The 14,334-nt window shown below is 38.8% G+C and overlaps 1 pseudogene; it reads right to left on the bottom strand.

The window, feature by feature from the left end:
- Nucleotides 1-1,952: 1,952 nt before the first annotated feature.
- The window catches only part of LOC110310610, a 192,651-nt pseudogene continuing 180,269 nt past the window's right edge, over nucleotides 1,953-14,334 (bottom strand).

The raw sequence follows: 14,334 nt of genomic DNA on the forward strand, positions 1-14,334 counted from the left end.
TTGAGAAGAATGCCCAGCTTTTACCTTTTACTCTGGTAGGGAGGGGCCTAGTGAATTTATTCAGTTTTAGGGACTTCCAGAAGCTATTTTAAGTTGCTATTTTGGTGCTTAAGAAACTTCCCTTCAGGATATGATGTTTCAATTTGGAGGAAAGTGTTACACAGAGTTAACTAAAGTACTACTAAAAATAAAGGCACTACTATAAATAAAAAAAAATTATTCTGCTTGTCTGACTGACCTTAGTATTGAGCATGGAATTTCATGTTTCCATCTTCTGTAGGATTATAACTATTAATGGATTGATAACTGAATTATATCATATTTATACTATGAATTTATTATATGTTATATAATATAGTATTAATGTGGTTATACCAAAATTTATTTGTTTTTAAATTTTTCCTAATTAAAATACTAGAAATAATAAGCTTTTATATACTCCCTTTTCATGTATAGTTTAATTTTGTCATTATCATAACTTTTGTTTTCTCTTTTTTGAGGTAGGGTCTCATGTAGTCCATATTGGTCTCAATGTTATCAGGTAGAAGAGGCCAGGATTGTATTCTAGACCCTGCTTCCACTTTATAAGTACTGGTATTAAAGGCATGCACCACCACACTTGAGTTTTTGTCTTTCTCGTTTTTATCCCAAACAGTTTGGCATGCTCTCATTTAGTATGTCCCAGATACTTCTCTCATGCTACTGAGCCCTTCATGCTGGCCCTCCAGTCTGAAGTGAGAACTCCATCTACAAGTTCTTTTGGTTAGATTGATTCAGTTCTTTCCTCCCACAAAACTGCAGCTGAGAATTGTGTCCACTCACCAGTTCTCTTGATAAATGTGATCCAGGATCCTCACCTACAACTATAGTCACCACTCCTCCCTGTTACCCTTCTTGGCAGAGATCTAACCATATCCTCCATCTCTCTTGCAAAGTCTGACCCAGAGGCCTCGCCTTTTAAGGTCTCCCATGCTGCCCCTCCAGACCTACCTAGAATTTGTATCTCCTGTTGAGTCTGACTCACTTTAGGCCAGGTCCTGCCAGGAGCCACACTTACAGTCTTTTCCAAAAGGTTGCCTAGTCCCTTGTCTCATACTGATTTTTAGAGGCCCAGACCTAGCTGGGAGGCCAACCACATAAGACACTCTGCACCCATGAAATTACCATCTAATTAGAATCACTTCAATTAATCTCTCCAATCAATAATCAACATTGGATAACTGAAGAACTAGCTTGTTGAGGTGACATTAACCAAGTTCTGGCAACAGTAATTAATGGAACCAGACTTCCACTGAACATAAAGTATTGAGAACCTTATAATAGACACAGAAGTGATGAAATAATCTATATGATCAGGTCCCACTACAAAAACAAACATCATGAAATATGAAGACAACATGTATTCTCACCACACAAGACCACTAGGCTTATAGAAATAATCTCCAATGGGAATTACCTAGATGAATCCCAGGACACAGAATTAAAAGAACATTTATAGGTGCTGGAAAGATGGGTCAGTGGTTAAGAGCACTAGCTGCTCTTCCAAAGGTCTGAGTTCTATATCCAGCACCCATGTAATGGCTTATAACCATCTACAATGTGATCTGATGCCCTTTTCTGGCGTGCAGTTGTACATGCAGAACATGCATACATAAAATATAAATAAAATAAAGTTTTAAACTTTTTGTAAATACAATCAAATAATTCAAGAAATTTAAAGAAGATACAAGTGAATATGTGAGGGAACTCAAAGGGGATAGAAATAAACTCCTAATCGAAGTAATGGAAAACGCAAACTGCTGAATAAGATTATGAAGACAGTAGAGGATTTGAAAACTAAATTCAATAAGAGAGATACTGAAGAAAACTCAGTAAAATCAATTTGATGAACTGTCTGCAGATTTGGAGTTTTAGAGAAGGTTGTGTCCATCCTTGTGCCACCAGAGCTTTTCCTAGTGATTTCTCCTCCTGTTCTTATTGCTCAGAGCATTGGTCAGACACCTTAAAGGATGACAAGAAGATGTGTAACAGAGTTTTCATAATTTTAAAGTACATAGTGTCAGTGCATCCAGTTCCTTGACATTCTCAAATTTGCAGAACAATATCTGTAAAGCATAACTAGCTCCATGCTGCTTAGAAAGTCTAGAAGGGCCATTGATTTTGCTTCTTCATGATGAATGAGCCCCTGACCACTTAAAGCAGTGGCTTCAGAAGGGAAATGTCTGCTGCTTGGCAAAGTTACCAAGAAATTGCCCTCCCTTGTGTATTACTTTCTGTGTAAACAAAACTGTAACAAAGATATGCACAAAAATGTATCAACCGTCTAGATTATTTCTCTGCCATGTAACACTCAAGGGCTTGCCTAGCATCTCAGAGCAAATAACTTGTTTTGTGCCATGAGACGGCCTTGAGATCCAGGCTTTCTGTTCTCAGCAGTTAGATACCATTTTGTGGCTTAAACAATCTTTCTCAGTGGGGTGCTGTTTTTCAGACCAGTGAAAGTAAGAAAAAGATGATAATGGAAGCAGCTTCCTGCAGGGAGATAGGAGCTGCATATGCCATGGAACCTGCCATCATTAGCTGTGTGGTAATGCCTCACCCATTCCTATGCTCTAGGAAGGCTGGAAAATGTGCTTCTTCCTCATCAGTCATGATCCCAGAAATATAATCAACATGGAGGAACAGTTAGCAGATTGCTTTAGGCAGTAGCATGTTTCCAGAGCTTGATTTGAAAGAACTTTTGAACATTGATGTATATTGTATAGCAAACAAAGGAATCAGAAATGGTGGTGAGTCTCAATGGCCTGGCTACACAAGCTGGACTCTCTTTTCCTAGCTCCTAAGAAATTGGACAAAATGGCTCTAGATGACAGTACTAAAAATTGCTAAAGAGTCTTAATAAGGAATTTCTGGCTGAGAACTGAAAAGATTGTGAATCTGGCAAGCCATCTGCTTCACAGAGGTTCTTGTTTGTGGATGTGGCTCAAAGTGATACAGGAGTGAACGAGTGCAAATTTCTCCCTGCTTATCTAATATTTAATAGTATGTTGACTTTCTTCTGTGTTTTGAATGTGTTCTGGGAAAGTTCATATGTAATCTTCAAACTCATCAAGACATCTCTCCCATCCAATAATTTGATGTTGTATGTATGCCTTGTTACACCAAAAGATGGCTCTTAACAGACACCAGCACCTTGATGCCAGATAGCAGTACCTCCAAGGCCCTCAAATTAGAAGAAAGAAAATTGTTTCCCTTTTTGTAGTACTGAGGGATCTCAGAGCCTCAATCATGCTAGAAAAAATTTACCCTAGTCATATTGGCACAAGATGTTTTGTTTTGGGGATGGAGTCTTACTTTGTAGTCCTGGCTGGTCTACAACTCATAGAAAACTTCTTATGTAAGCCTCCCAAATGTTACTATTATGATTGTGAATACCAAGACCCACCTTTTTTTAAAAAAAATAATCTAGTCCATGTTATTCTATTACAGTAACAAAAAACAGAGTAGGACAGAATCACATAGTAATGACTACACGTGGTTTGTTCCATCTCACTGGTAGTTTCTAGAGGGTAGCACACATAGCTTTGTCCAAAGTAGCTGGTTGATGCATATTTTTAAAGTAGATAAAGATATAGTCAACATTGTTTATTATAAAATGTAGGATGGAGTGGGGGAGATGGCTCAATAGATAAAACACACTTGTTACCAAGCCTGATGAACTGAATTCAGTTGCCAGAGCACGTGTGGTAGAAAGGGAGAACCTACTCCCACAAGTTGTCACAGGTACTTTGGCAAGCATGCGCCTATGCCTCTCCACACAGAATTTAAAAATTAGTGAGTAAATGAATAAATAAATAAATAAATATATAAATAAATAAGAAACCTGAGAAGACCAAAGTATCAAGCCTGGCTACTAAAAGATTATGGGCTGGAATGAATTCAGTAAAGAAGTAGGAAGATGAAGACTAAAGTGCTAAGGAAACAGGGAGGAGCAATGGAAAGGAGCAATCAGTAGCAAGTGGTCAATAAGGCCTATTCCTTACTGACCACACTTGCATTAGCTTACTCTGGGACAATGTGCTCTGGGAGTTGAATTCAGGTCATCAGCCTTGGCAGCTAGTTCTTTTACCTATTGAACCATCTTTCTACTCCATCTCATGTTTTATAATAAGCAATTTTGACAATGTATTTATCCACTTCAAAAATATGCATAACCACCAACTTTGGACAAAGCTACTTCTGTGTTATGTAGGAAACATTGGTTGGTTGATACTTTAAGAAGCAAATGTTGCCAGAAGACTTGATGATTATCATTTATATGGAAGCTTGTTTGTGGTTTGAGTATGGTATGTCCCCCATAGGCTCCTCTGTTCCCATTTTGTGGTGGTATACTTGATGGTTCTGGATGGTTAAGAGGTTGAGTCAAGTTGGAGGAACTAGGTAACTGGGACCCTTAAAGGTTATTCCTGTCCCCAGTCCTCATCTTTTCCCTTCACTTCCTGTCCCTAGCATGTCTGCCAATCAAATGTAAATGGAACCCTTTCAGTATGAGAGAAAAAAATAAATCTTTCCTCATTTAATTTGTCTATCACAGCATCTGATCACAACAAGGATAAAAGTAATGTAGCTACAAAGTGGCAAAACATGATAGGCAAATCTAATAGAGGAATCTCTATTGTGAAGGAGACCACGTAGAGCACATAATTAACTTCTGTTAATGAAGTCAATTACTGATGACTCACATATGTTAATTTTTTCATGTCTGTCAGAAACACACAATAACTTTGTAAAACTATTTTACTGATAAAAATATGGGTTCAGAAAGTCCTGATGTTTAAGGTCAAAAGTATGAAATGTTTTAAATGGAAGTTGTTCTCAAGGTAGCTATGTTGCCAAAGTGGTCAATAGTTTTAGGAAGGTGAGGCATACTTTAATTTGAAATATCACCTCTGAATCTGAAAGGTGACAGTTACATTTAATTTCTGAGCAATTTGTTTCATTCTGTAAATATTACTTAGCAATGACTACATAGTTCCTATCACTAGACAACAGGGAATTCATTATTTATATTTTAGAGGCTTGTGTAGTCTTAAGTTGTTAGACTGATATTTTGCTGATTGTTTTTCTGATGTGTAAAATTGCTATTGACTCTGGCAGTGATTGTCTTATTTCCTACAGTCTAGTTAGATCACATGTGATATCTGTTACAATTACAACGAGAATTATGTTCATACTGGAATGAAGTCCATCATGAGTGTAATAGAAGCTGCTAGAAGGTTGCAGTATAACAGTGAGGTGAACATGAAACTTTCATGGAAACCCAGCCATCAACTAAACAGCAGAGGTAAATGAGTTATTTATAAGGTATGAGATAATAACTTGATAAATTATGTCTTGAATTAATAATGCTCAAAGATTTGATTTGCTGAGTTATCAGCAAGTTCACCTTTGTACTAATAATGCTGCTAATTATGACTACATAAGCTAACAAATTTAAGAAAACATAAAACAAACGATTTCTGATAGCAAATAACAGTTTGTAATTATATTAGTTAAACACCATTAAAAAATTCTCTTTTACTTTATTTCTCTGGGTATTTAAAACAATCTCTTCATCTACTTATCTATGCAGCTGTCTATCCACAATCCACATATTGATCCATCCATGTATCTCCACCTCATATTCATCCGTCTGTCCATCCACTCATCCTCTGTCCATCCATCCATTAATCCACACACTTATCAACCCATTTACCTATCCATATATCCATTCCTCCACCTACCCATTTATCCATCTACACACACACACACACACACACACACACACACACACACACACTCACACACACTTACATCCAACCATTCATCTGTCCTTTAATTCCTGTGATGAAATGAATTAAGCATTGATTACACTTAAGGTTTCATGCAAGATAAGGTAAAATAAGCCTCTGTAGGGTTTATAAAATAAAATATATGGTATAAATCTTATTATCAAAGTTGTAACTCGGCACTAAAATAAACAGATATATATTCTCTACTTATAAAATGTTATTGGTAAATATTTAAATTATTATGAAAAAGTAATTATTTCCAGAAAGGGACTTAAATATTTTTTTCCATGAATGTTACTTAGTAGGCAACTAAAACTGCACTTTCAAAAGAAAAATCACCAAATTCTCCTCCTTATGGTGCAACTTGCACATCATTTGTATTTCCTACCTTTGGTCAATAGTTTTACCTGCCACACATGAGACTTAGAAACAAGAAAAAAATGAAGTCATTCTATATTCAAATCTTCTGTGCTCACATTAATCACCATGTGTCAGATATTTTTTACTAATTATTTTTGACTTTGGATTTATTTTTGACTTTCTATACTTGTTTCCAGTCAATTACTAACAGTACATTTGTTGGTTTTCCTGCGGTTTCTTGTTCTCTAAATCTTTCAAATGCATGCAATGCTAAATAGATATATCCAAATAAAACCTGAAGTGTCTTGACTAAATTTTTTTTTTAATGAAAAAGTGTTTTTGGCCACTTGAACAAGTAGGTTGAAGGCCACAATACCAAGGCTCACTCACAATCAAGGCTGAAATCTGCTCCAACGGATGCTCACTATATCAGGACACTTTTTTTTTGTTTCTTGTTTTTCTTTCAATTTCAGTTATATATTATTTTTTCAGGATTTAGAATCCTTAGGGGCTTGTGCTACCTCATGATAGCAAGTTCAATGTTTTTATCACCAGACTGGACCACTACCAGGAGTGCCTTGGTGACTGGTTATCACCAGACTGGACCACTACCAGGAGTGCCTTGGTGACTGGTTTGTTCACCAGATTGTTTGTCTTGATGGCATCATTGATATAGTTTCTCTCCAGGAATTCATGCACTGACTTGGCACCCTAGCCTGTGGCATTGGTTTTTTAGGTATGGTATGTGTCTAAAGGGTTAGTATTATAGAGTCTGGGGATGCCATCATAGTCAAAACTCATAATGAGAGCAGAGATGCCAAATGGCAATAACTCATTGCTCTGTGTATAGCACTGATTCAAACTATCAACTTAGCAGGTGTTGTACTCCATAGAGACTGGATTTTCCATAGTCATCTGGTGGCTCTGGCACTCACCAAGGCTCTATTGATAACTATTCTTGCATCAGCAGTGTGGCCTGCATAGGCCACACATACACTGTCACCCAATGTACAGATCTTCTGCACTGTTCTTTCATGTTTATAGCTTGATCACTGATTGTTTTCCAGACCAAGAACAACACTGTACCTTCTTCAAAAACCAACCCTTCTTGATCATTCTTGCACATGCTCTAGTTGGAAGAGGTAGACATAGGGCCAGAAGATAATATTTCCTTTGTCCTGCCCTGTTGGGAACTAAAAAGGGGTCCTGGGAAAAGAGAGGGAATGGAAAGACCTACACCCTGCCAGAGTTCCACCTATTCTCTTGTCAGTCAGGCATGGGAGAGCTGCTATCTACCTTCCACTCATTCCTAGGTGGGCATTCAATCCTCTGAACTACTCTTCAGGGGGTGGCCAAGGGCCAGCCCTACCTGGGATTTCCAGAGCTACTTTACTAAAGCCACCGGGGTTATGGGAGAGAGGGATGAGGGAATAGAGGTTACCAACACTGACTAGAGTGAGCGCAGCAGATCTTGACTGGAGCAGAGACTGTCTATGGTTTTAGAACTTTATTATAGAAAGGTAGGGAGAAAGAGAGAAGGTAGAAGTGAGGGGGGGAAGGCTAGAAAGAAAGAGAGTAAGAGGGAGAGAGGAGAGGAAAAGACAAAGAGAGAGGAGAGAAGACAAAGAGAGAGGAATGAGGGTGAGAGTGAGGGGTAAGAGGTAAGAGAGTGAGAAGTAAGAGGTAAGAGAGCAAGGAGGGGCTGAACAGCCCTTTTTATGGTCTTTATTGTTGCTAGGTAACTCAGGAGGAGTTTAGCCTGAAGGTCAGAAGCTTGGGACATTGTCTATGTGACTACTGACCATGCTTTTATTGTGGGAGGCTGTGGAGGGTGGTAACTTAGGCAGGAGCCAGAGTTCCAGGAGCATAAGGGAATGCCTACTGTGTCATGTAAATGAATTATCACTACTGGGGTTCAGACGTCAGCTCGACTAGAGACCAACTTGTCTGTGCACAGTCCAATTCCCCACACTGCCCTCTGGATATGTCCTCACTGATTCTCTCTGACCTCACTTTCTCATTGAAGACTCTTTATCTTTAAAATTAACTACAGTTTTCTCATAGATCTTTGGTTTCCAAATTCTGTATGTCACCTGTTCTTGAAAAACCATTCTACAATGTATTGGCTGTCTAATTCCTGTATTTACTTCAAGCCATAACTCAAGTCACCTTCTATTGAGAATTTTCTGTTGGGTTTGGTGCCATCTGCCTATGATCCTAGCATTCTGCAGGTGGAGGTACAAAGACTGTCAGTATGAAATCAGCCTGGGCTGCTGAGACTGTCTCTACTCACAGAGAAAATTTCTTTACATAGCAGTACAAAATCAAGGATGTAACCCCCTGTGCTTCCATTTTATACCCATCACCCCTTGGACCCTTACAGTAAAAGAGGTGAAAAAACAATCTACAATCACTGTCACTTATACCCAATGGGATATTTAAATATTGTAAAAGATTAAAACACTAATGCTGAGGTTCTCTAAATTATCTCCAACCTTCACCTACCTTCAGGAGTAACAAATGAGTGGACTAAAACCTAAATCCACTGATTTCAAACACTGATGCAAGAATGGAGAAAAATCTCTAAATAGGAGGAGGGAGTGCAGTGGCTCCAGCCCCAACAGGGGCCTGGTACTGTAATCATTCTCATTATCTGAGGCCTACAGATTTCTGAGCTGAGGTTGAGAAGTGTGAGAGATAAACACAAGAAATGGAATGTATCTAGGATAGAGTGTTAGGATAATGAAATTGAAGCCAGACTGCTTTCACCTCCAGTTACCTCACCTACCCTCTCAGATAACTTCTTCAATCTCCAAAACAAAGATGAAAATAGCCTTGCATCTAGACAGTGTGAAGATGGACACAGGCTGATTTATCTTAAATTATTGCAAGGGTGTGAATGTGCTACACAATGTTGTCTTTGCCCAAATCACTAGATAAAGGTGAGTTAAGTAACATTCTTGCTTTTCCTCTTTCTGGTTGGTTGGGAAGAGATGTACTGAAGAAACTCATCCCCAGGACCTTCTTGGCTTTGGGGAATGATTTAGACTGTGGCTATCCTGGGGAGATTGAGCATCACATTGTTGGTCCCCAAGCCTTGCCAGGCCTCTCCTGTACTGTCAGGGTAGAGGGAAGAACTTAAAACTGAGGATTTCTAGGCTTAAGATTATAATGTTGAGAAGAATCCACAAGAACCCTCTTGCACTCTATGTTCACACACTGGAGCATGTGTATCACGCCCATGGAGATGCCCAGTGGCTAACAGAGGAGAAGTATACCAGCAAAGGAGTGGGTCAGTGTGTCTGGAAAACTCAAGACTTGGGTGCAGTTCTACTTTAGCACTGTACACTCTAGAGAAGTACGAGAAAGAGAAAATTAATAAGGTATAGACCTGAAGAAAAGTCAATAAACCTGGGATGAATATCATAGAACTGAAAACCAGACAAGAACCTAACATCCCAATAATAAGATCTAAACTGAGAAGAGCAGGGAGGATAGGCATGGATGTGATAAGAAACTAGTCCGAGGTATCACAGTGAACTAAGACATTCCTTAGCAATGAACTCACAAACAAAGATTATTTTTATAGAAGGTAGTCTTCTATACTCTGAATCAAGTAATGTACTGGAAGAACATGGTTAATATAAGACAAAAAAATTAGAAACACAAAACAAAATTAAAGGTTTCCAGATGAAGAACCATGTGTGTGAAGTGGACAGAGGACACCAAGCTTAAATTAAAACATAAAAAAAAAAAAAAAAAAAGGATTTCTGACCCAGAACTCTGTGTGATTATTTTTTTACTCTGTTGAGAACATGAGCCTTCTTCAAGCATTGAGAAAGACACAGTGGAATCCAAAAGGGGGCTGACGATTCCTTCTCAGCTATTTTCAAGGCCCAGAACACAAAAGAAGAGTTTCCATGCTTTTTTCTGGCAATGAAATTGTGACCAAATTTATAGTCATCAAAAGTGTCATTCCATGTTGGCACTTGGGGCCAAAATAATTAATTTGGGGGACCATAAGCAGAATGGCACTACACATTTGAATTGAAACTCGGCAGGAAGCTTGTCTCATTTGTACCTTCACTTCAGGGATGTATGGCAGATTTCCTGTGTTTTGGACACTTCCTGCTCCTTCCCACCTGGGCCTTTCTCTCTTCTCATGACTCCCAGGGAGAGTGATACTACTACCGTCTGCATCTCTGACTTCATGGCCTGTTGCAGTACCCTGTTCATTTCAGGGAAGGTCAGGGGCTTTCCTTTCTGTGTCTGTGATGCTTAAAGGAATGCCATGGGCATTTTAGCGCTTCCATGACTATTAGATCAAGAGGACAGGGAAGGGAGTAAGTGAGAAAGGAAAGGACAGAAGAAGATGGGAGAGAATGGATTCAGTCAACCTTGGCCCCTAGTTTGTTGACTAGAAAGAAAAGAGGTAGATCATACAGCTAAAAGCCAGATGCAAGTACTCCTCAAAAGATACAGAAGTAAGTTTTGCTTTGAACTCAGGCTATGAATTTAATGATATTTTCTGATTATTTAGATTAAGACAAGCTACAAGGCCTTCTCCACAGCTTTTTACTATTTAAGTACTCACTCTTCTAAGGATTTACAATAACTTTTCTGAGAGGCAGCAGCAGGCCACCAGGGGCCAGCTTGCTTTCTGCATGCCCCGGGGGCTAATAAAATCAATCTCAGGCTAAACTATGACTTCAGAAATTTGATACTTGAAGTATAGATTTTTTTCTTAGAAAGGTTTCATTGCTAGTTAATATGTTCTTTTAAGAAACACATGTTTCTATTATTCAGTTATTTCCTTAAAAATTTCAATCAATTTCTTTGTGGAAGTCGTGTCCTGTACGGTGGCTGTAAACATTGACTCAGTGAGTACAGAAACACTGTTCCAAGGAAAATACAGCTTAAGGTTTTGGTAAACTTCTGGTCCAGAAACTCTGTCAATTTATTGCACATAATCTTGCTTTTGATGCATCTTTAACATAAAGACATTGTATTTGATATAGATTGTTGGTTCACTAGCATGAGCACATAACTGCACACACTGAATAAATATAGTAAATACTAGTTGGGAGTAGAAATACATTTTGGAAATCAGAAGAGTCAACAACTCTCGAAGCAGTGATAAATGAAAAGTTTTAGTTTTGTAAGACAGGAGTCTGAGCTGATAAGTGAATTTCAGTGAAGATGTATAATAGAGCTCAGAGCTGTGACTTGCTACCTATGCCTTAGATCCCATCTTCAGCTCATGATTTATTATTTTCTTTGGACATTTTTATCTTTTCTACCATTCTTGAGGCTTATCAAAACATAAAACTTTTGTAGTAATACAATTGTTTTATGTGTTGTAGCTTTAAAAAACCATGCTCATTGGATTCTTATGTATAAAATGTTATATAGGAGAGGCTCTAGCCTGGAACAATGGATACAAGATCAAAATAAAGACCTGAATTGAGAGTAGAGCATGAGACCAAGATTTGAAGCTAGGCTTTATTTTTGTACTCATCTCATGTGGATGCCTTCACAGGCAAAGAACCATGGCTTAGGCACTAAGAGATAAGTAGAAGGTGGGGCAGGTGCCTGTAGGAGGCAGAGAAGATCTGAAGATGATCAAATACCAAAAACTTAGTCATGGTGAGGCTAACCAGCTTTTGGTCAATTAGGTCATCACTCACTGTGTTACGAACAGTCTCTGGAGCCAGATATCCAGAGTTTCAAATCAACTGCATGTGTTAATAGTTGTCATTTAGTTTCCCTGTACATTAAATTATTTATCCATGAAATTGGGTGATAAAAATAGTATATCATTAGGGCATTGCAATACTGAGATTAATTACATATATGAAATGTTTTAGAAATATAGACTATTCTTCTGAGGAAATCTGTAAGCACTCAGTAGTGGCACCTCAGATGATGTCCCATGTACACTATCAGTGACAGGATCAGAGGGACAGATCTATGTGAACTTTATATGTCCCACATGATGCTACCAGAAGTCCTACATGCTGGATATGGAAAGATAGACTTTAATGTTTGTCTTTATGTGTTTTATTCTTGCTTGAGTCCTGTCTTCCTTGCTTTCCTCTTGCCTCTCCTTTCTGCCTATATTAGTTAATTTTCCATCACCATGTCTTAGTTATTACTATTACTATTGGTGTGATGAAACACTATGACCAAAAGCAACTTGAGTAGGAAAGGTTTAATTTCATTCATGGTTTTGTATAACAGTTCATCTTCTAAAACAGTGAGTACAGGACTGCTTGCTGGCTTGCTTATCATGACTTACACAGCCTGCTTTCTTATGGAACCCAGGACCACTAGCTGGCCTTTTTTCATCAATCACTAGTTAAGAAAAGGCTTGACAGCTAAATTGTATAGAGGCATTTTCTCAATTAAGGTTTCCTCCTTTCAGAAGACTCCAGCATGTGTTGATATAAAACTATCCAGCACACACCATGACTAGAGAAACTTATAAAATAAGCATTTAATTGTGGGTTCAAGGTTCTATCATAGTAGGGAGCATGGCAGGGAGCATGGCAGGGAGCATGGCAGCAGGCAGGCAGGTATTGTCCTGAAGCTGTAACTTAGAGATTATATCTGACTCACTATATGAGGCATAGAGAGAGATGAGGGGGGAGACCACAAAACTGGAAATGACAGGAGATTTTTAAACCTCAAAACCCACTCTCAGTGACATATCTTCTTTAACATGACCACATTCCGCATCCTTTAAAACATTTTCACCAACTATGGACCAAGTATTCAAACATATAAGGGGAAGACATCATTATTATTCAAGCCACCACATTCCACTTCTTGGCCACAATCCCTTTGTTCTTGTTTCCTTTATGATTATAAAGCCAGTACAACATGGCCAATGTTGCCAAGTTATCCTGCTTGCTGCATATGAGACCAGGACCCCTCCTTGAATTATGTTTTCATAAGCTTTCTGTTGTTGTTGCTTTATAGGAACAGATAATTCCCTAGGCTTTTCTTTTCACAAGTTGCAGGATTAGCTGAAAGGGCTTCTCCCTTAGGGAGATGCTCCTTTTATTCTATTTCCCATCAGGCCTTTCCTGATCTTCTTTAGCACAAGTCTGGATCCAATATTAAATTTTCTGGTACTCATTTTTTTTTCTCCTTAAACTTTACATTTTGTGTTTCTTTTTGTGCTGATTGCTCCTTTTCATTGTAGATTTGCATAGGAGTGATCACTAATAACCATAAGACAGAGACAATATGTCTTGAACTCTGCTATGACCAAATTAAAAAAAAAATTCCAAATTCTTAAATTTATCCTCAGGCCAATTATTTGGATAAGGGCACAAACCAGTTTTGCACTTTGACAAGTATCACAACTATGATCTCTGGACAAGGACCTAATACTTTTCTTGGTTGACCTCTTGGTGAACATTGATCTTAGCATGTGATGGTTTGTATATGCTTGGCCCAGGAGGTGTCACTATTAGAAGGTGTAGCCCTGTTGGAGTAGGTGAGGCCTTTTTGGAATAGGCTGTCACTTTGGTTGTGAGCTTTAAGAACCTCATCTTAGCTCCTTGGAGGCCAGTAATTGTGGGGAATTGCAGGCTGGTCTCCAGTCGAGCTGAGGTCTGAGCCCCAATGGTCATAATTCACCTACATGACACCGTAGGCTTTCCGTCATGCTCCTGGAACTCTGGCCCCTGCCTAAGGTACCACCTCTCACAGTCCTCACAAGAGAAGCATGGTCAGTAGTCACATAAGCAATGGCCCAAGCTTCTGACCTCAGGCTAAACTCCTCCCCAGTTACATAGTAACAGTGAAGACCATAAAAAGGGTGCTTAGCCCGCACCTTGCTCTCTCATTCCTTTGTCGTCTCACCTCTCTCTTCTCTCACTTCTCTCTCCTCTTCCCTTTCTCTTTGTCTTCTTCTTTCCTCTCTCTCTCTCTCTCTCTGTCTCTCTCTGTCTCTCTCTCTCCCTCCTGTCTACCTTCTCTCTTTCCCCTGCATTTCTTTTTTTTTAAATTTTTAATATTTTTATTACATATTTTCCGCAATTACATTTCCAATGCTATCCCAAAAGTCCCCCATAGCGCCCCCCACTTCCCTACCCACCCATTCCCATTCTTTTGGCCCTGGCATTCCCCTATA

This window comes from Mus caroli, chromosome 1, assembly GCF_900094665.2.
Source record: "Mus caroli chromosome 1, CAROLI_EIJ_v1.1, whole genome shotgun sequence".
Taxonomy (NCBI): Eukaryota; Metazoa; Chordata; class Mammalia; order Rodentia; family Muridae; genus Mus; species Mus caroli.